Source organism: Lepisosteus platostomus, chromosome 5 (assembly GCF_059453375.1).
Source record: "Lepisosteus platostomus isolate fLepPlt1 chromosome 5, fLepPlt1.hap1, whole genome shotgun sequence".
NCBI lineage: Eukaryota > Metazoa > Chordata > Actinopteri > Semionotiformes > Lepisosteidae > Lepisosteus > Lepisosteus platostomus.
This window is the reverse complement of record NC_142615.1, coordinates 45,760,795-45,782,935: the sequence shown is the minus strand read 5'-3', so window position 1 is coordinate 45,782,935 and position 22,141 is coordinate 45,760,795. Positions and strand designations below refer to the sequence as shown.

General features: G+C 39.4%; 1 long non-coding RNA gene across 1 annotated transcript; it reads right to left on the bottom strand.

Moving 5' to 3' along the window:
* Positions 1–15,165: 15,165 nt before the first annotated feature.
* On the bottom strand, positions 15,166–20,545 carry LOC148667311 (uncharacterized). Its single transcript, XR_015936979.1, has 2 exons — positions 20,082–20,545; positions 15,166–17,561 (listed from the first exon to the last, which is right to left on the bottom strand). It is a non-coding gene; the product is annotated as an uncharacterized LOC148667311 (long non-coding RNA).
* Between the last annotated feature and the right edge of the window lie 1,596 nt (positions 20,546–22,141).

Sequence of the window (22,141 nt, the reverse complement as noted above, 5' to 3'; positions counted from 1 at the left end):
TTCATTTTGTCTGTTTACCCGTCGCGCTGAAATTCACACATGAGGGAAGTCACACGAAAGAAATCACAGAAAAGATATATCGCTTTAAAAAGAATTCCAGAGTGGAGACGCTGACGATTGAAAACTGAGCCTCGTACACACGATGCATGTGCTCTACCAATGAACTAAACTCCCAATTGGTACTTTTGCTTGAGGCTCTTTAATTGTGTTAGGAAGAGTGAGGAGTCGACAGTACATTTTAAAGGTCACAGCAAGACAATAAGACGCGATAATTCAGAACATGACCCTCTGCTTCATTGTATACTGAGCTTTCGATTAACATCTAAGTGAAAGACAAACTCACTTTTTGATTAAAGAACACTTTTATCACATGTTCTGCACTCCTGATGGTGTTTAGCTCTTTTCTACACTCAGTTTTTGAAGATCCCCAGCTAAAATATTCTAAAAAGTATTGAATAGCATTTTCGTTTATGTTTATATTAAAATTCCCAGTGATATTGACTTAGGTACTCAAATATTTACTTTTTGTAGTTTGAGTCGCGCCAAAAGTTTAAAATCTCTGCAAATATCAGGATGGTTGAGAATGTGCAAAGAAACCCAATCACATTTAGAGAAGGTGATGTTTAGATCAGATTAATTTGAAGTGTGTCTCTGGGTGCGTTTGATCTACCAACGATGTGTTTAACTGAAGGACATCCTGCTTGATTGTGCCATAGAAACTAAGACGTCGTATTTTTTCTACTTTCACAGAGTTTTGGCTAAAGACAAAGAAAATCGTTGTCGTTTTCTTGCCAGCTGGCAGTAGTTTTTCTGCACTAATAAGAAAGATGAGAATGTTATCTTTCGCAATGTGTGGGTTTCTTGAATAAAAAGTTGTGCAAAAAATGAAATGAACACTTCCATTAAACTTATTGCAGAAGCATGTTGATGGCTATAACGATAAACAGTGTGAGAAAACAGGAAGAAAGGCACCAGGATCTGTTTACTAGACAAGCACTTTAACCAACTAAGCCATGCACCTGCGAAGTACTGTCCTTTTACAGCTTCTTGGACACACCACTCTGTCACATCTTCGTTCGGTGTGCACTGAGCCTGCTCGCTGAGCAAGTTGAGAAAGGATGTGAAATGGCTTTTAGCTGGCAATTTCATTACCTAGGAGCTCAATATGCTTTTGATGATCTACAGGGAGTCCAGTGCAGCACAGGTGATGGACTGTTAATCCATTGTGCTCTGCACAGGTGGGTTCTTGTCCCATCCTCGTCGACTTCAGGGTTTGACAAATATGCTTTTTTAAGTGGTTGTGCTTTCGTTTCGTTTTTCACTCTTGTTCTAGAGTAGTAATGTTTCTAGATGTGCATGAACGTGGTATAGTAGGCTGACAGCAGGAACACGTGGCCCACAAGCAGTGACAGTATTAGAGGTGCCTGCAGTATGTAGGTTTGTGAGCAGTGATAAAATAACTTGCCATGGAAGCAGGTGTGCCTGAGTTAATACAGCTCCATCAAGTAGAAAAAGTAACAGAAGAACCAACATAAATCCAACAGCGAGCTTCTACCCCTGAAAACACAGGCGAGACTGCTCCAAGCAACTCACTACCTCAGCATGGCTTCACTGCACACTGCTGTTGAAACCAATTGCACCACTAGAGCTGTGTGAGCTTTTCTCTCTACACAGACTGACACTGCACAAACACAGGGTTTGGGCTGTGGATCCATCTCCACATGGAAGAAAGAGACAGTAAAATAGCAAGGAAATACAAGAGAAGAAACTGAAATAATTGTGCTCACTGCAAAGTAGGAAGGACAGAGGTGGCCGGACACTTAAAACAGCTTGGAGAAAAATTTGTAATGACGTTCTTCGGTGTCAATCAGCAGATGGATTTCTCATCAGGTTCTGCTGTGCAGTTTGAACGTTTGTTCTCCAAAATCTGGTTCTTTATATGAGATCAACTGATATTAATTTGGACTGATCAGAATCAATACAATTGATGTCTGGGGAAGGCAAATAACCTTTCTTCATGATCTGGGATGTGACTCGTTAAATTTCAACAGTTACAATCCCCTTTATGAAGGGTTTGCACTCTTATGCAATCAAGGCATTGAAAGATTTTTATTATTATTATTGTTCCAAAAATGTTCCATTTGTTATTTCTGATGGAGCACCATGTGCAAAGATTTAACAAGCTCAACTCTCGCCAACGATTCGGAGTGAAGAAGCAGGACATTAAAGTTTCACAGACAGAAGCAGTACGCCAGCACAACCAATATTAAAACACAGTACAATTTGCACTGACTGGAAAGTGATCTCAGCAGACGTTGTTCCTTGTATAACGCTAAAGGTGGCAAAGCGCATTTGGTTTGAAAGGATGCAGTAAAGCTTTTGTTTTCTGCCTTGATGTCAAGCTGACAAAGTATTTCTAAAAACTTTGCTTAGGTTCTCAAGGGACTGTCAAAACACAATTCCACTTTCCACAATTTTCCACAATTCCAATTTTCAAGTCAGAAGAAAAAGGTTCACAGAAGCATCTGGCAGTGGTGGGATTCGGACCCACGCCTCCAAAAAGACTACTCACTGTGCTCTCTCTCTGTCTCATTACTTGCCCAGAGGAAGCCAGGTGGCTTATAGCTTATGACCATGGAACCGACTGCACCTGCTTTTTCTGAGATGCTTCCCCTCTCATGGAGAGATCTCGACTTCTTTAACACCTCTAGATAAACTTCTTCTGTGGAGCAGGCTTCAGACCTCTGCGTACAGCATTCTTAATGTCATTTTATTTATACAGCAGGATGCATCCTGAAAGTTTTTTTAAATATTTTTTTTTAATTTGAACAACAAAATACATATAATACAAGAAAGAGCACATATCACGTATTAATAACATCGTCAGGGGCACGTGCTATAATCCAATTATACTTTCTGAAAAATCTACTGTCCAGGCAAATGTACATGCTGATCTACAGGGCTCTTTTCTGCACTGAGCTGCTCATTTGAAATCCGGAAGGCAACACAAACGCGCTTCTATACCAAGAGTCAAACCTGGACCGCCTGGGTGAACACCAGGAAACCTGGGCACTAATCCATACCTGACAGCTTTTGAAAAGGAGTTCTGTAATATTCACAAATACGAAGACAAGATGTAAATACTCCATAGGTTTAACATTCAGGAATATGAATGGTCAATTGTTTACAATTAGAGTTTTTATGTTTCGTATGATTTAGCTACCTTTTTACAACATGTAAAAAAACAGCACACCCTAATGACAAAGCCTTAGATCCACAGAGAAAAACAAATTGTGTTTAAAGTCATTTTAAAGACACGAGATAACATTACTCTTACTTTTTGTTGCTTTAGCAAATTTCATGTAGTTTATTTCTGACACAAGACATAACAAGCTTATGTATTTATGACAAAAAAGCAGGGCAACAATTTTCATCGACCTTGAAATTGAAATTGTTAAAAAGTAAGTTAAATGCACATATAGTAAATATATTTTCTCATATAATGGTGTGTTTTTTTCTCTAAAAATCGTTCATGAATGGTTTAACAGACACTTTGCATAATTAAAAAAATATATTTATGGATTTTAACGTTTTATACAGTAAAGTTTTATTGTGAACATGAGCCCTGTTTATCGATATCACCAATACAGTTCTGGATTTTATTCTTGCTCCCTATGCACATATGAATTTTCTTTCACACAACAGCTCGCATGTGTGGTAGTTTATTAGCGCCAGGGAGAAAAAGAATGTTGTTGGCTTTTAAATGATAAACTATTTGCTTTTATACAAAATCAAAATGCATTGTCCAAGACATTGGGACATCCTCTGTTTAAACACCTGTTGTTTTCTATAATATTGGCTCCTGTGCTTCGGTCCATTTGAGAGAGAAGACACTGAAAAAGTCCTGTGAAAGTGGATTTTGCACCTGCGCCAGTGCTGTAGTGGTATCATACAAATCCATCACATGCTGGAAGCTCTGGAAGGCAATGTAAAATATTGCTCAGTCTGTTGGTGGATTAGGTATGCACGCTTTTTTTCAATGTAAAATGCAATGTAAAAAGTTCAAATTTGATTCAAAATCGATTAATGTACAAACCGATAAAGCTAATGTTTTTTATCTAGTTTTATACATACATCTATATCTAATTTTTCAAAGGTCTTTTTTTAAAAAAAATGTTTATCACGATTGTGAAAGTTAGAGAAGGTGTACCAGCGGGTGCCTTTATATTGCCAGCTTCAGCATCACCTATAGCTGCGAGAAAGTTAAATGCGCACAATCTGTCTTTCATCAAAATAATTGCTGGAGCAGCAGGACGCAGAGCACTACCCAGCAGCTGTAGATGGCGCTTGGGTAAGAGCTAATTCTGTTTTCAGCACAGGGAGCAAGAATGAGCTTCGTCCGGCTCCCAACAGAATCCATTCTGGTTTGGTTATTGTAAGACTGTGCGTCTGAGGTTCTTTGGATCGCAACGTGAAAAAAAAAAGAACAAAAAACAATTGCTCACATCGTGTTACTTCCACCAGAGGAAGGGAAGATATCACTTTAAAAAATTAAAAACTAACATTAAGTTGTCAGAGACATTCATTTATATACGAACAAGAGACAAAGTAATAATTCTACATTAACTTGTCCTACACTGATTTAACTATCAGATTGTGTTTCTGCCACATTTCGTGCACAGTACGCCGTATTTAACAATAAAACAACAGTCACCTACACTGATCAGACTAATTGAAATGTATGGATGCCCGTTTCCGCCAGGGAGTAAAAAAAAACGCGCTATGGTATCTCAGGATTCTGACTTAGTAACTCAGAATTCCAACTTTATATCTCAGAATTGCAAATTAAAAACTCAGAATTGCGACTTTATATCTCGTAATTTTGACTTTATATCTCACATTCGCGATTTCGAAATAGCCCATATTTCATTGTCTGTCCTTTAGTTATTGTAACGGATTCGGGTTCTAAGGGCTTGTGCCCTCACCACTCCCACCCTAGTTCGTGCCTCACTGCATTGCCTCGAACCCAGGTCTTGCCAGTTGAGCTTAAGAACACTTCTTTAGCCCCGGCGGCCAGCATCCCTGTTATGCGCAGGGGAGGGCGGTGCCATCACCACACTGCAACCAGATCGTACAAATTGTATGTTGCAAAGGAACAAGTAATAGGTTTATTCAATGCTGAAAAAAAAGAAAGAAAACACAACGATCATAGGATCTATAGGCCTGAAGACTTGATAAAAATCAAATTAATTACACTAATTTTTATGGAATCCCATTTCTGCCGTGAGGCTTCCATAGTACCCGGATGGAATAGCGGCTTTTAAAAAAAATATTTAAACACCAAAAATACAAAAACGGACACAGAATATGAAATAAGATACAGAAGCGGCGAGGGCACAAGCCCTAGAACCTGAATTCATTACAATAACAAAAGAACAGACAATGAAATATGGGCTATTTCGAAGTCGCAAATGTGAGATATAAAGTCAGAATTCTGAGTGTTTAAGTCGCAATTACAAGATATAAATTCGGAATTCTGAGTTTCTAAGTCGCAATTCTGAGATACCATAGTTTTTTTTTACTCCCTGGTGGAAACGGGCTTCCATAGGTTCTCAGTGCTGCGAAGCAAAAGCAATCTGAAAAATCAGACAAATTATTATCAGATCATGTCAAAAGCTGATCAGTATTTCTTAACTGGGAAGCAAAGAAATGCTTGTATTACACATTTTAATATGACATGCAAAAATGAAAAATAGTAAAATTATTTTAATTGCGTTACATGTTGATAGAACTGCCCCCTCGATAAAGGAAAGTGTGGACGGATGTGTCACATTTTCCGTACTCTATCTGACAGCGAGTTTAACACACTGTCCTCGGAAATTAGAAACGAACAATAAATTAATCTGAGCCAAATCCACTTGTGTGGGTGATTTTATTCTGTCTAAATTGCGTGGAACTCCTCCACTGAGGTCAGATACACACGGTGTTCAGGCGGCTTCACGGAGTCCCGCCTCATACTGGAAGCAGGTTCTAATTAGACGCTGAGAACAATCCGGGTCTCTGTGTGTAATTGATTGTGTTGATTGAGCGGTAGTGTGACCAGGTTTATGGTAGCAGGTCCTGCCAGTGTAAAAACCTAGTCACCGCGTTCATACTTTATGCTCTCTTGCTTCAACACAGTTTGGTGGTTTACTTGTCTTACTCCTGTAGCAGTTTGCCGGGACGTCAATTTGGCGATGCGCTCATTTTCTTTGTGCTGTGCCCGCACTGATCTCTGCCGGGCCGGCTGGCTGGGACTCTCGGGAATTAGCGCTCCAGGCCAACTTCCCGGCTCTCGAAGACGCAGCCCAGTTGGAGGACTTGAGCCTGGCAGATGCGCCCTCCAAAGACCTGTCTGCAAGCGAGAACAACTCGCAGTCCTCGGCTCCCGACCACCGCTGCCTTCCCGTGTCCAGAGACGCGCACTCGCCCTACTTCAACAAGGAGAAGATGAACCCCGAAGCCGGCAGCCGGCCCTTACCCGCCTACGTCAAGAGCGTCCTGTTCCCTCCCCAGCGAGGGCGGCAGGCGGCTCACCCGGCCATCGGGGGCACCCGAGGAGTGGCCGTGTGGTGCGACTCCAGCAGGATGTACGTGAGGGTCAGTGGGAGTGACAATGAGCTCAATCCAGCTCCCAACAGAATCCATTCTGGTTTGTTTACTGTCAGACTATGTGTCTAAGGCTCTTTGGATTCCAACGTGAACAAAAGAACAAAAACAACTGCTCACATCGTGTGATTTCTACTAGAGGAAGGGAAGATATCACCTTAGAAAAAATCAGAACTTAATATTTGGATCTGGAGCCCCAAACTTATCAAATTATTAAAATATCAGATTGTGTTTCTGTAACATTTCGTGCACAATACGCCATATTTAACAAGAAAGCAACAGTCACAACGAGGCCTTTACACGCAGCCTGGGGTATTTTCCCCTTTTATATTTTTGCCACTTTATATCGAACCTGTTATACTACCAGAAGTGCGCAGTAGCTTCTACTTAATACAAATATACAATTCACAGCTGTTGTAAACAGATGTGTGCTGTGTTTGCCTTTGTAAGCATTTGTTTCAAAAATAAGTTCACAATACGTTAAAAACACAAAAAGCACAAACTTAATAATACAACGATACAAAATCAAAACCAAATCATAAAGCCAATTAAGTACCTATCCTTTGAAAACAGAGAACACCTTTATATACAATATATACAATATATACATATATGTCAAGTTCTCCAACAAATCTGTGTTCTTATTTTAAAATATTTTTGATAAGGATACAATGGGTGTATAAATGAATTCTCCGGAGTGCCAATTGAAGATACAATTCCACATGTGAAAATGGTTTTCTTGGACATTGACTTAAGTACTTAATCGTTTACTTGTTGTAGTTCCACACGAGTAAACCACGCACATTTCCAACAAAGTTCAAGAGGGTTAAGGTTTTGCGTAGAAATCCCATCAATTTTTTTGCGGAGATAATCTGAAGCGCGTTCCTGAGTGTGCTTGAACCACCAGCCCTTTGTTTAACAGCTGCACAGAGACACACTCCCATTGCTTTTCACCATTCATGTGTTTGTAGTTAAAAGAAAATACTGGCATTTTCCTTCCAGCAGGGAGTATTTCTTCTGCACTGACCAGTGTAACCAAGAACTTCATTTAAACTTGCGCAGGCTGTAATCTACAGAAAAGGAAGTGAATACTTGTATTAAGCTAAATCAAGCCGACAGAGATGCACTGCCGTTGTTTTTCTCCACTTTTCGTTAAAAGGATAAAAAAATCACTGGCATTTACTTGCAGTATTTCTTCTGTCCTGCTAAGGAAGATTTGTATTTTATCTTGTAGAAATTTTATGAATTTCCTGAAGTTCGGAAACAGCTTGTTCCAGAAAGGAAATGAACACTTGTTTCAAAGTAAATCAAGACGTATATCTCTCTCGTTGCGTGTGCTCTTATCTGTCCATCTCTCTCCTCTTCTCTCTGGCAATCTGTGCAGAGTATCTGAAGGGGATGTAACACCACTTGGCAATGAAGAAAAATTCTCAGAGGCAGAATAAAAAATATTATTCTCTTCTCAGTCAGATTCACAGCTCAGACTCACACTTGGACAGAAGTTCATCTCCATACTGTTCTCTATCCTGACAACCCAGAACCAGAGTATATTCAGGCAATCAGTGCTGCTACATGAATAATATCAGACAGAACAGCCTAGACTCAGGTCTAATCTCTGGGCTCAGGGGGTCACTGATCTGGTAGCAGTGGGCTCTGTTCCAGGTCAGAAGCAAGAATATTCTATTAACCCTTTCCAGGACCTCAAGGCATTCGGTATTACTGTACTTTCTTTACTGTATATCAGCCTCCAAACACGTTTTACAAATGTTTTATAACACACGTGAGTGTGGAATTACCTTAGTTTTTATGTAATAAACACCAGTAGTGACACTCTGGTCAGTATATTGATTATTAGTAGTTGATGATCCGATGGTCATGTCTACAATAGTGACTAGTTGACCAGTCTGTAGCTCTGAGCAGTGGAACTCAGATCACACAGACGATTCCACACCAGCCCTGGGATTCAGCTGCTCTCACAAGTGTCTAACAGTCTTCTAAATTTACAATTAGATTAATTATTGTAACAGTTACACAGTTAATGTAAACCATCAGACTACCTGTGTAACTGAGAGCAGGCTGGAAATAAAACCAGGATACACATTTTAACCTCCAGGAACAGGAGTCTGTTCCTCCTGGCTCCTATACTCTAATGATTCGTTTAAAACATTAAAAAATTATTACAGGGACTTGTGCTCGTTCTCTACTGCTCCACACGGGTACGCTTTGTAACACATTAATCTGCGAAGTAAACTATTTTTTTTCCTGTTTAATGAATTTCATTCCTTGGTTTGTCGCTCTCCTTTTGCAACTTCTCTTCACAATCCGGTGCGTTCTTTTTTTTTTTGGGGGGGGGGGGGTGTTATATGTGTAAGAAAAGCCCCCCGGGCTCCGGACAGGAGTCTCCTCCGGCGGAGGCGCTCTGCTCCATCAGATGTCACAGAGCTCCGGGATCAGAGAGCGACCGCGGGAGGCGGGTGGGGTGCAGGGAGGAGAGTTATTGATCACTTATCTATCGACAACCAATTAATTCACCTGAAGAACCGTAGAATTAACGATTAACTTCACCGATTGGTGAGTACTGATTCTTTTTCCGTTCTTGACCATGTTTTAAATATCTAGAAAACAGTCAAAAAAGACTGTATCGATCAATTACCATAGTGCGTTTAGTATTAAAAATGTTCAAACTGAAATTAAACAATGATTATTCATATTATTATTTACGTAACTGTATCCTAAGTTGATAAATGTATGTAAGTAACAGTTTACATGCATTTTTTCCAGTGTTTATAAATCATAAATATGGTAACCACGCCGACAGGCGCCATGTCATTGTATGCATCTAGGTGTCTCGCTTTTGTCACAAAGAGTGATGTGACGTCATGGGTAGCAGCTAGTACTAATCCAAGTGTATTCATGTTAATATTAATGAGAGTACAACTGGTCGTTTTAATGCTAGTGTTCATGTGAGTATTAATGATGATAGCGCTACTGATAGTTTTAGTTTTAATGTTCATATTCATGTTAATATTAATTATAATTATATTGTTTGTGTTAAGAGTATTAACAGTAGTAGTACTGTTAGTTTTAATGATAGCATTACTGTTATTATAAGTAGTTTGTGTCAGTGGTAGTGATAATGATAGTGTATGTATTAGTGATAGTGTTACTGTTGTAATATGAGTAGTATTTGTGTTAATGTTAGTTATTGTGTATCTGTAGATACTGGACAGATAGCCCTCCTGCACATCAAACAGTCCGAGTGACTGTTAGTGTCAGTTAGTGTTTACTGACCATTGACAATATACAACTATTTCTTAGGGCCAAGTTAAGTAAGCGAAAGTGTTCAAAAATCCTTTTGCCCTGTTCTGAGGGCCTGTCCACATCCTATTCCATAATGTAATTATATATAATATAATACCTTACAACAGTGACCATTTCCTTACTAACTGCATGCGTTGTACATCAGCACATAGCAGCACATTGCCACAATGTATTATCAATTTTAAATTACAACCATAATATCGACAACATTAATAAACGCATATATTATTGAAATTGAAAACAAATCTAACACAGCATCTTTTCCAGTTATATACCAAAATGCATTGCTGATATTCATTGGTCGCCATTTTGGTTAAATACTGTCACGTTTTTCAACAAAGGAGAAATCTGCAAAAATCTCAGCAATCCTCTTTTCACGAGTAAGTATAAATAATAATCATACTATTTTAATGCATCAGGTCTTACTTAATATTACTTTGATGAAAAATAGTATGTTAATAAGCAATAAATGACACATAAAAATAGTGTGAAGGTGAAGATCACACAAAATCAACTACAAATGTGGGAATTTTAAATTTTTAAGATTATAAATTACATGTAGCACATCAGCAACACTACAGTAATGCTAATATAACAATAGCGTAAGAAAATCCTGACCTTATTCCTTTCAAATGCTGATACAAGATGTGAATGATTTCAGAGTTTCAGAAGCAGGTATTGAGTCTCCTGACAGAGATCAGAGATGAATTGAGGCGTGTGGGAAAGTGTACAGAATTGGTGAACTCCCAATTCCACATCAAAAGGCTGAGCATAATGGAAGAGTTCTGTACACGAGAGCGAGTCCTTGCTGCTGGTATGATACTATATTCTCTCTATGAGAAGATAAGTCCTTGAATCTGGCACCTTAGACCACTCGGCCATCCTGACAAGCGCCGCAAGTTGGTGTGTTGAAAGCACCAGTAGTTCACAAAACTGAGAAATGCTTTGCTGGAGAAGCGCCACGTTGCCTAATGTTGCCTAAACGGATCGCGGAAATCAAATATTCGGATCGATTTAGAGTGTGCTTTACAGCCTTTGTTTAATATTTTAAATTGTTTAAAGTGTGTACTGTGTACTACGTTAAGGACTAGCTATTGCGGTAGAATATGGAGGTCATCTCCAGCTCTGAGCTCAACTGCAACAACAAGTCCTGCTGAACAAAGTCAGAGTTCAGCTGAACGTGTGCTCAGTGTGGTGCTCAGGACTCAGGAGCATTGTTGTGGTTCTAATTAGCACGAACTGCAGGGGCTCTGAATCAGAACATTTTAATTTATCTGTTCAGTAAATTAAAATGCAGGACACTTTAAAATCGGATTATTACTGTGTCTCTGTCCCGTTTGTATATAACCGAATGTTTAAAAGATACCAGTAAGGACACACAACTACTAATGCGATACTCATTGGAAATAGTCCCAAAACAAGCACATCTGGCAGCTGGTAGACCCCTGTAATAATTTTGCAGTGACAGAACACTTTGAAGATTTGCAATCTATTTAAATATGAATTTACTAAATTTCAGTTCTCTTTACTCCCCGGCATAACTGAACTCTCACTGTCGCATACTAAAGGCTTTACTAGCTGTGATACTGTTTCTAATAAAGACAGAATGAAACTGTTTTTTATGTGTCTCATGGTGATCCTCTTCTCGATCCAAATGAAATGTTTAATATGATCCCCCAAGAAAAAAAAGGAGTCAATTTCCGCCTGGAATGATTGATGCTCCATCAAACATTTTGTAATATTCCCAGAAGTTTATACAGTAGAATCCTGGTTTGTGGCTTAAATTCAAGGTAAACAAGACTAAGGAAACGAGTTGGAAACTTGATGTCGAACTGGGATTTAAATCATCCGGAACATTTCACTACATTGGGAAATATGTGCCAGAGAGCAGCTCTTGACATCTGACAAGTTCAGTTGGTAGAGTGGAGGACTGTAGTAGAAACAAGAGGGAATCCTTAGGTCGCTGGTTCGACTCCAGCTTGAAGAAATGTGCTTTTTGTGTATTTCAATCAAACAGCTAAAATAGCCAATCTTTTTCACTCAGACTTTGATCAAAAGCTCAATAAACGACGAAGCAGAGGCTCTTGTTCCGAATTCAGCTCACGTCAGATTGTCTTGTTTTGGCCAAGATCTGATCTTTGAATTTAGGGACTTCTCTGTCTGATTTGTACAGTAATTCAAAAGTAGATACAAATGTCATGTTTGTATTGTAGACATAAAGGTGTTCTCTGTTTTCAAAGGATAGGTACTTAATTGGCTTTATGATTTGGTTTTGATTTTGATATCACTTTAAAAAATCAGAACTGAATATTTGGATCCGGGGCCTCATACTTATAATTAATAATTATTTAACTATTGACCTACATTAGTTTTAGTTTTACGATGTAGGTCAAACGTTGACATATGCACGAGTATAGGAAATGTCTCCCTCCTGATTCAGCTCATGCTCCATAGGAGAGAAGTGATTCCTCCTGCTTCTCGTACAACTATATCAGAACAGAAGCCCGTGTCACCCAGCTCTGATTCAAGAGCGACTCACATCTTTAGCCCCTTTTTTTATTCCTGATCCTAATTTTCTTTAGTTATGATCAATATTGAACTTTTTCTAAATAAAACGACAAAAATCAAACATGCAGGCAGACTTTTTAAAAAGTATTAGGAGTTGACAGGGTGCCCCTTTGGAATAGTTGTCAGAAAATGTGAGAAAAGGAAAGTTACATTACAAGCTCTCACACACAGCATTAGAGATTGGAATCTGATTGTAAAAAAAAAACTACCCGTCTCCCCAGCATTTAACGTTGCTGTTGTTTTTATTTTACATATTGTTAGCATTTTAATGAATTGTTAAAAGATTGATACACAAATCGCTAAATACGAAACATAAAAAACCCAACTGTAAGCAATTGACCATTCATATTCCTGAATTTTAAATCCCTGTGTTTATCTGTGTCCAAGTGCCTGGTGCAGCTATTTTGAAAGAAGAGTCTATGATTTATTGTGGAAGCGTATTGTTGCCACCAAGGAGTTTATAATTAAGAGTTCTCTTAATTAAGAAATACCAAATTATCTCCTAATTGCGAGATAGAAATGATATCATATGTGTGTATGAACAACCTGTTACATTTGCAATGGCAGTACCTACAGGCTATCGATAGGTTTGCTGTCACTGTGGGTTTAGTGTTCCTGACACTGCGCACGCTGAGAAATACGCACAGACTGACTTTCTTCTCGGAATGAAAAGGTTACCGTTTGTACCTCATGTAAACACAGTTTTAACCATTAGCACACTCATATATATCCTGAATAAAGAACTAATGTGTCCTGGAATCCATTGTACCACTTCAAACTGAATGTCCGATATTTAGAGTCTCAAAACTACATAACTCAGGATTTTTTTCCTTGATGGCAGCATTGGCTTCAGTAATTTAGATACTCAAACACGGAAAGACATTTGCTTTTAGGTTATGTTCAGATGGACCTTGATTATCGATTTGTGGTAGGTACCAATAAAATGTAAATTGGTCAAGGATGAAGGGGAGCTTTCTTTCACTCAGAAAATACACCTTGCCCAAGGTCAAGCTCCAACCCACGACCCTGAGATTTTTTATCTGGACTAGATACCATCTCCAGATTTATCAGTGCTGCCAGCGGAGCTGCCAGCACACTTACAAGTACCCTTGTGAAGCAGTCAGTGAATATGAGTCTGGTGTTAGCGTGCAGGGCCAACTCCTCATTTAACACTCAGTTCAGCAGTCACTGGTGATTAAACTGCTAGCACAACTGGTCTATACTTATATTGTTAATAATATAATCTTAATAATATTATTAACCTTAGCTTCCTTAGGGGTGCCTGTCTGGACTCAGAGGGAATCTTGCTGGCACAATATCGTCTCTTAGCTCACCTTGTTCCGTTTAGGGACTTTGCTTCACCCCAGGGGGAAAGCTCCCTGGTTTAGAGACCCGCCCAGAGCTCAGAGGAACCATGTCTTGTCTTGGTTTCAAAACCAAGCTCAGAGGAATTGTGTCTTGTCTCGGTTAAGGGATTTTTACCCTGAATCTCAGAGGCGTGTCCTTACTCTTTTCCCAATAAATGATTCTTTATATTCTCTGTATGTTTCAGGTCCTTCCTTTTCGGTAACCTAATTGTGTGGTAACATAAAAAATATACTCACCCTGTGTGCTGTCTGGGAATTACCGAAGACTTGGAGAATCCTGTCGACTACGCCAACTGTTGTGGGAAATTCTTCATCAGAGGAGCAGGACACGGTCTTGTGCAGATTCAGTTTTATTGAGCTCAATAAGTCTGACAATGCGTGCTGGGTCTGCCCCACAGAACAGACAAACCGCAAGGGTTTCTCAGTTCTTATATACAGTCAGAAGAAAGTTTGTTTCACCACCTGAGTGCTTCTCCTGTTCTTTGATACGTAATTACTTCTTGTCCTACTCTGTCTTGCTCTAGGTTCTGTCCTTTGATATGCAGCAGACATTGGTCTGGTTTATCCTGTTTGTGGGTGTTGTTCCTGTTTTTAATTATGTAGCATTAAGCCACTGGGGCTGCTAAAGCAGGTCAGCTTTATGGCATCTTAGTTTAACTTTTGTTTGAGGCTAGATTAACAGACCCCATCAACACCTCTCACAGTGTGCTTAAGTGGTGATACTGTGATGCTGGATAAGTGAGATATATACACATGTCCCACTTCAGTTACAATGGACTTCACGGGGCTCCTAGGAAGATTCAAAGCTTTGCCAATCTTTTTATAACCTTCTCCAGCTTTTCTCCTCCTAACAACTTTATCTCAAAGCTCCACAGGCAGCTCCTTGGTCCTCATGACAGCAGGACTGATCTGATCTGCTGTTTTAGTTGTGAGACCTCACAGTCAGTGATATTTATTGTGCAATTTATCAAGCAAGTGAACACCGGTGAACTTGAAAGGAACACAGGTGTACCTTGTTAACATAATTTAGTGTGACCTCTCAAGATAATTGACCCAAATTAGGTTGTTAAAACAAAAGGAATGAATACTTATAAATTAAGTAATTTTCCATTTTTATTTAATAGATGACTTAAGAACTATAAATATTTAATTTCATTTTAACATTATAAACAATGGGGCATGAATACTTTCTGAAGGCACTGTATATATTGCTTGTCTTGTTAAAAAAATAGTTGCATTGAAAAAAATGTCTATTATAGAATTATTGCTAATTCATACGATATCTTGTTCTTTATTATTTACCCTTTATTGTATAAATATTTCTTGTATTTGATATATATCCTCTCTGGGGAAAATACACTTTAGATTGTGCAACAAAGACTTTGAGCTTTTGTTTGTAGAATTTAATCAGCTGTGTGACTTTTTTTCCTTAAGAGTGACGGTTAAGGATCTTAATCTGTTTTATACACATTCTGTGTATAACATGGTAAGTTAAAAGCTGTAACACAATTACAAGCTTATCCAATGAGAACAGTCTTAATTGGAAAATTAAACAGGACTAAAATTAACATTCCAAGACTATAAGGAATTCAATTCAATTGACAATGAAATTTATTCAATTTAGACCTCATTCATTTTAAAATTGAATAAAACTAAAAACATTTTATTATACACATAAATTAAACTCTGTGACAAGAGCTATTTCTATTTTAGTCAATCATAAATAAGAGTATAGTCATAATTTAATTGACCAGATGAACTCAAAAGTGGGTGAGTACAAAGTGACTGTGACTAATAGATATTTTAGTAAAGTAAAGGTTTGTTCCATGCTGAAAAGAGAAGAAAATAAATGTTTCGGCTGTGGAGCCTTCTTCGGATGTCACATGCCTACTTGCACTGAAAGACATTTTAGTTTACTTGACTGATAACTGACCTGGTGACTAGATTGGTGTTTTTAAGTCACCCGACTGGAAAAAAAACCCACTCTTTACTGCAGCGGAATGGTTTCTCTCCTGTGTGAATGCGCTGGTGCATTTTTAAGTCATGTGATTGAATAAAACTCTTCCCACACTGACTGCACCTGAATGGTTACTCTCCTATGTGAATGTGCTGGTGAGATTGCAAGTGGCTTATCTGACTAAAACTCTTCCCTCGCTGACTTCAGCTGAATGGTCTCTCTCCTGTGTGAATGCGCTGGTGGGTTTTTAAGTGACCTGACCGAATAAAACTCTTCCCACACTGACTGCAGCTGAATGGTCTCTCTCCTGTGTGAATGCGCTGGTGGGCTATTAAGCTACTTGACCGACTAAAACTCTTCCCACACTGACTGCAGCTGAATGGTCTCTCTCCTGTGTGAATGCGCTGGTGGGTTTTTAAGTCACCTGACCGAATAAAACTCTTCCCACACTGACTGCAGCTGAATGGTCTCTCTCCTGTGTGAATGCGCTGGTGGGCTATTAAGCTACTTGACCGACTAAAACTCTTCCCACACTGACTGCAGCTGAAAGGTCTCTCTCCTGTGTGAATGCGCTGATGTCGTTTTAAGTGGTGCGAGTGACTAAAACTCTTCACACACTGACTGCAGCTGAACGGTCTCTCTCCCGTGTGAATGCGCTGGTGGTTTATTAAGTTACGTGACCGACTAAAACTCTTCCCACACTGACTGCAGCTGAAAGGTCTCTCTCCTGTGTGAAGGTGCTGGTAGGGTTTTGAAATGCTAGACTGACAGAAACGCTGCTCCTCCCTGTGCCATAATGGCAGTTTGTCCACTCCATCTGAGCAAGGCCTTGAGTGATTCTTCCTCATCCTTTGATCGTGCTGTGGTCTCTTATTCTGAAAATGCTCCATGGAATGATCTTGCTCTGTGTGGTGAAACTGAGATTTGTTTTCTCCACCTTGTCCCTCAGTGTGCTGCTCAGCAGTGTGAATCATCTGGGGCTCCTTCTCCAGCTCTCTGAGACTAAAACCATCCAGTTCATTCAGTTGTTCCTCTCTTTGCCGAAGAACAGACATACTCTCCAGTTCATTAAAACTTTCAACAATTTTCTCAGTAACCAGATCATTAAACCTGTGTGTAAAGTCATCAGATACTAAGGGATCATATGGTTGTTTGAGACTCTGCAATGACAGTCTCTCCACTTGAACAGAACAAGGCCTAATTATTATCAAGCCCTGTAGGAGCTGCTGTTGCTCCTCCCTGTACTGACTCTTCTCAGTGTGCTGTGACTCAGTATTGTTCTCTTCACCAGGTACATCAGTCTGCTGCTCTGCAGGGTCAATCAACTGGGGATTCATGTCCTGCTCTGTAAGATTAAACTCACCCAGTTCTTCTTTGTGCTCTTCTACAGAGAAACAGCCTAGTTCATTACAAACTTGCAAAAATATTTTTTGAGTACAGATTATTCATCTTCTCTGTAAAATCATCACATACTAAGAGTCCAGGTGTCTCACTCTCAGACTCCATTTTCATCATGGGCACAGAGTCCAGAACCTCAACAATCTGTCTGCTCTCTGTGTGCTGCTCACTGAGAGTCTTTTTCCCTTCTGGAGCAACGAGCTCTGTCTCCTGCATCAGACTGGAGCCCCACTCCTCCGCACTATGCTTCTGTTCAAGAGGAGCCCTTTCCCCAGCCTCAGAGAGAGCACTGGCCTCTGAGCCTGTAAACACAGAACAAGATAAAATCTTTATAATAATAATAAAAAACGTTATTTTATATAGCACCTTTAAAGGTGGCTTCTCAAAGCATTTTACAGAATGCCAACAACAAAAAATACACAAATAAGCACGATGAGAACACACAGTTAGAGGAGACAGTAGATGGTGGTACTAAATACAGTAGGAGCAGAGGGGTAAAGAACAGTTCAATGAAGGGTCTTCTAAAGAAGAAGGTTTTGAATCTGGATTTGAAGGAGTTTAGAGAAGGTGACTCTCTGATATCCTTAGGGAGAGAGTTCCAGAGCTAACAGGAGAAGGCCATGTCACCCATTGATTATAGACGGACTGGGGGACAGATAGGAGACCACAATTAGAAGAGTTGTGACGTGGGGAGTAGGGTGATAAACCAGACAGGTACTGAGGTGCCAAGCCATGGAGAGCCTTATAGGTGAGCAGGAGGATTGTTAAGTCGACATGCAACTTGACAGGAAGCCAGTGCAAGGACTCCAGGATAGGAATAATGTGAACACTTCTTCTAGACCTGGTCAGGATTCTGGCTGCCGAATTATGGACATACTGGAGTTTGTTCAATGTGGATTTAGAATCTCCAGAGAGTACAGCATTACAGTAGTTGATTCAAGATTAGACAACACTTTTCAGCCACAGTTAGTGATAACATAGGGCGTAGTGGAGCAATATTTTTGCTGCACATATGGGTCAAACGTCAAATAGCATCCCTAAGTTTTTCAATATAGACTGAAGCTCAAGTATAAGATTATCTACAGATAGAGTTACAGCATTGGTTTTATAAAGTTGATGGGTGGTGCCAATAAGCATGACTTCAGTTTTGTCACAGTTAAGATGAAGGACATTTTGAGTCATCCAAGATTTTATATGGGAGATGCAACTAAATAGAATAGAGACAGACACATCAGCGTCAGGTTTGGTATGAATGTATATTTGAGTATCATCAGCAAAGTAGTGATAGCTGAGGCCATGTGATCTAAAAAGCTTTAAACCACACACATGCGTACTAGTACACTGACAATCAATTTGGGTTGTTTAAACATAACGGAATAAGGGGGTGTTCTGATTTAGCTTTGTCAAAACCCTAACTACCATGTAAAAAGTAAGTCTACTGTAATAATATCACAATCACGTTACATTTACTTTAACAGTGCACTGAGAGAGAGGGGTTAATACAGACACATTGACTGGACACTACAGTACATTAACACTGCACTGAGAGAGAAAGGGGTTAATACAGACACACTGAATAACTGGACACTACAGTGCATTAACATTATACTGAGAGAGAGGGGTTAATACAGACACTGACTGGACACTACAGCACATTAACAATGCACTGAGAGAGAGAGGTAAATACAGACAATGATTGGACATAACAGTACATTAACACTGCACTGACAGAGAGGTGTTAATAGATACATACTGACTGGACACTGCAGCATATTAGCACTGCACTGCACTGAAAGGGGTTTATACAGACATGCTGACTTGACACTACAGTACATTAACACTACACTGAGACAGAGGCATTTATACAGACCGTACATTAACAGTGCTCAGAGAGAGGGGGATAAATACAAACACACTGACTGGACACTACAGTACATTAACACTGCACTGAGAAAGAGAGGAATTAATACAGACACACTGACCACACATTACAGTAGTTTAAAACTGCACAGAGAGAGGCAGGTTAATACATACATACAGACTTAACACTACAATGCATTAACACTGCACTGAGAGAGGGGTGAACACGGACACATTGACTGGACACTACAGCATATAAACACTGCAATGAGAGAGAGGTTAATACAGACACTTTCTGGACACTACAGTACATTAACACTGCACTGAGAGAGAGAGGGGTTGATTCACACACACTTACTGCACAGTACATAAACAATGCACTTAGAGAGAGAGAGAGAGGTTAATACAGACACACCGGATTAATATTCCAGAGGAGTTAATACAGACACAGACCCTGGAGGACGGTAATATCTAAACCAATCAAAATAATTTTTATTTACACAATCATTAGTTTAAATAAAAAAAATCTAGTCCGATACAACGTGAATACAATATTTATAAATGTTGTTTCCTAATGACGTTGGATTACAAATTGATTCAGTGGAACAATTGCTGAATGTGAACGAGGTGTTTTCAGCACCGTAACCGGACAAAACAGTTCAGTTTCCAATAAAGAATCCCGTTGCTACATCACACAAGTCTTTCCCACGTCACTCTGCATCTCTCCACTATACTCTCACCTCTTTCGGAAAGTTTATTTGATGACAGTTTGATACTTTGTTACTTTGTTAGATACTTTGTTAGAATGCGTACTGATAATGAGAATGAGAATGTTCACTATTGTGAGATGTTTTCTTTAAAATAAAGTTTGTTATTTAAAAAATCTCACCAGTGAGTCAGTTATATACACTGGTTTTTAACACACACACACACTCTGACTTCATACAAGTCACCACACTGACCTGACAACATTTCTTCTTTTATTTCTGCAGTGACTTCACAGAGAAGCGTGTGTCCAACACGATCTGTCTGTCCCTGATCTCCTCTTGCTCCCGAATCCTTCTCCCACAGCTGAAATCTCCACTTCAGGCTCTCGTTTTCCTTCTTCAGCTGCGCCATTTCACTCCCGACACTGTCCTCCACACACTGTGTGATTTTAAATACGGCCCGTCTCACCAGAATCTGGGAGACGCTGCGGAGTTTGTCTTGAAACTCGTCCTCAGAGTCAGAAATCCTGTTTCGGAAAACTTCTGAAACTTCATACACGATCGATTTGAGCAAAACCTGCATGAAAGAGTCAAGCTGGGTTTGCAGATTTAACAAGCACTCCGCCATCCTTCTTCAGAGTCGGTCAGAAACAAAGGCTCACTTCCGAAGTTTAAACAGAATAGCTTCTTTATTTTTATTCTTCACAGATCCTGTTCTGTTCAAGCACGAGACGTTACATATTCAGAACCTGAAGTCTTTAAAAAATAATAATGAATAATGATAAGAAAAAGATTCAGTCACCCACACGTGTGTGAAATACATGCTGTGTCGCGCAGTATGATGACGTCATTCTTTAGCGCGGATGCGGCTTCAAGACAACCGAGAAGCGGAGTTGAGAAAGAGGAGTTTCTGCAGCCGGATATAAACTTAACTGCACCTCCTAGCGCCACCTAGTCAAGAGGAGTGAATCACCTGCGACCTTCGCCGTTCGTAACGGAACAGATACATTTTTTTGCCCTTTCACAACCCTCCTCCCCAATGAAAACGTCTCAATCGGATTTTTGTTCTACATCTCCCTATGCAGGTTTTTGGTTAAAGAAAAAAAATGCTGTCGTTTTCTTGCCAACTGGCAGTATTTCTCCTGCACCGATAAGCAAGATTTCTATTTCATATTTCACAAATTGTTTGAATTTCTTGAAAAACAAGTGGTTCCAAGATAGGAAATAAATACTGTACTTGCATTTAACAAAATCAAGCCCTATGTGATTGTCCTTAATGATACATTCTGTATGACAAGACAGGAAGAAAGTCACCTCAGGATTTTGGACACAGGATGTCACTTTACTTTTTAACAGTTTCAATAAGACCGATGAAAATTGTTGCCCTGCTTTTTGTCGTAAATACACAAGCTCTTTACGTCATGGGTCGGAAATAAACTGCATGAAATTAGCTAAAGCAACAAAAAGCAAGCGCCAAAAGAGGACAAACATTTGAGTTTATGGTGCAATATTATCTCGTCTTTAAAATAACTTTAAACGCAGTTTTTTTTCCTCTGTGGCTCTAAGGCTTTCTTATTTAGCTGTACTGTTTTATTTTACATATTGTAAAAAAGTCGCTAAATCATACGAACCATAAAAATTCCAATTGTAAACAAATTACAAATTTGAAATTATTCATATTCCTGAATTTTAAACCCATGGAGTATTCATACCTTGTCTTAGTATTTGTGAATTTTACAGAGCTCCTTTTCAAAAACTGTCTGCAGTCTTGTTAACGTGTTTTTTTAAACATTTTGTTACATATTATTAGCATTTTAATGTATTTTTAAATTATTTGTAATCTCTAAACCGCCGGCACCCAGGCGAACTGGGTTCGACTTCGGGTATAGGAGCGCGTCTGTTGCCTTTTGGATTTCAAAGGAGCAGCTCAGCGCAGAAGAGAGCCCTGTAAAACAGCATGCGGAGTGCAAAAACGTGTAATAATAGTCATCGCTTTGGTGTGTTAAGAGAGGAGGGGAGGAGTGACTGGCAGAGAGTGCTGACCTTCAAAAAAAGGACTCGGTAAATATATTTCCACATCCTGAAGAGGAGGTTATCCCCATTTCTCTAGTCGGAACTCTATTGCTAGAGAGCTGTAGAATGTGGAGTCTCCAATCCTGCTCTGGGAGTAGGATGTACTGTCGTTTTCGTAGCGTGGTGGTTATCGCGTTCACCTTGTTTCTTTGGCCTTCTGACAGGCATGTTTTTTTTAAAGAAACTACTGTATAAAAAATAGAGAGGAACTAAGCTACCAATAATGGTTGCGATAATGAACA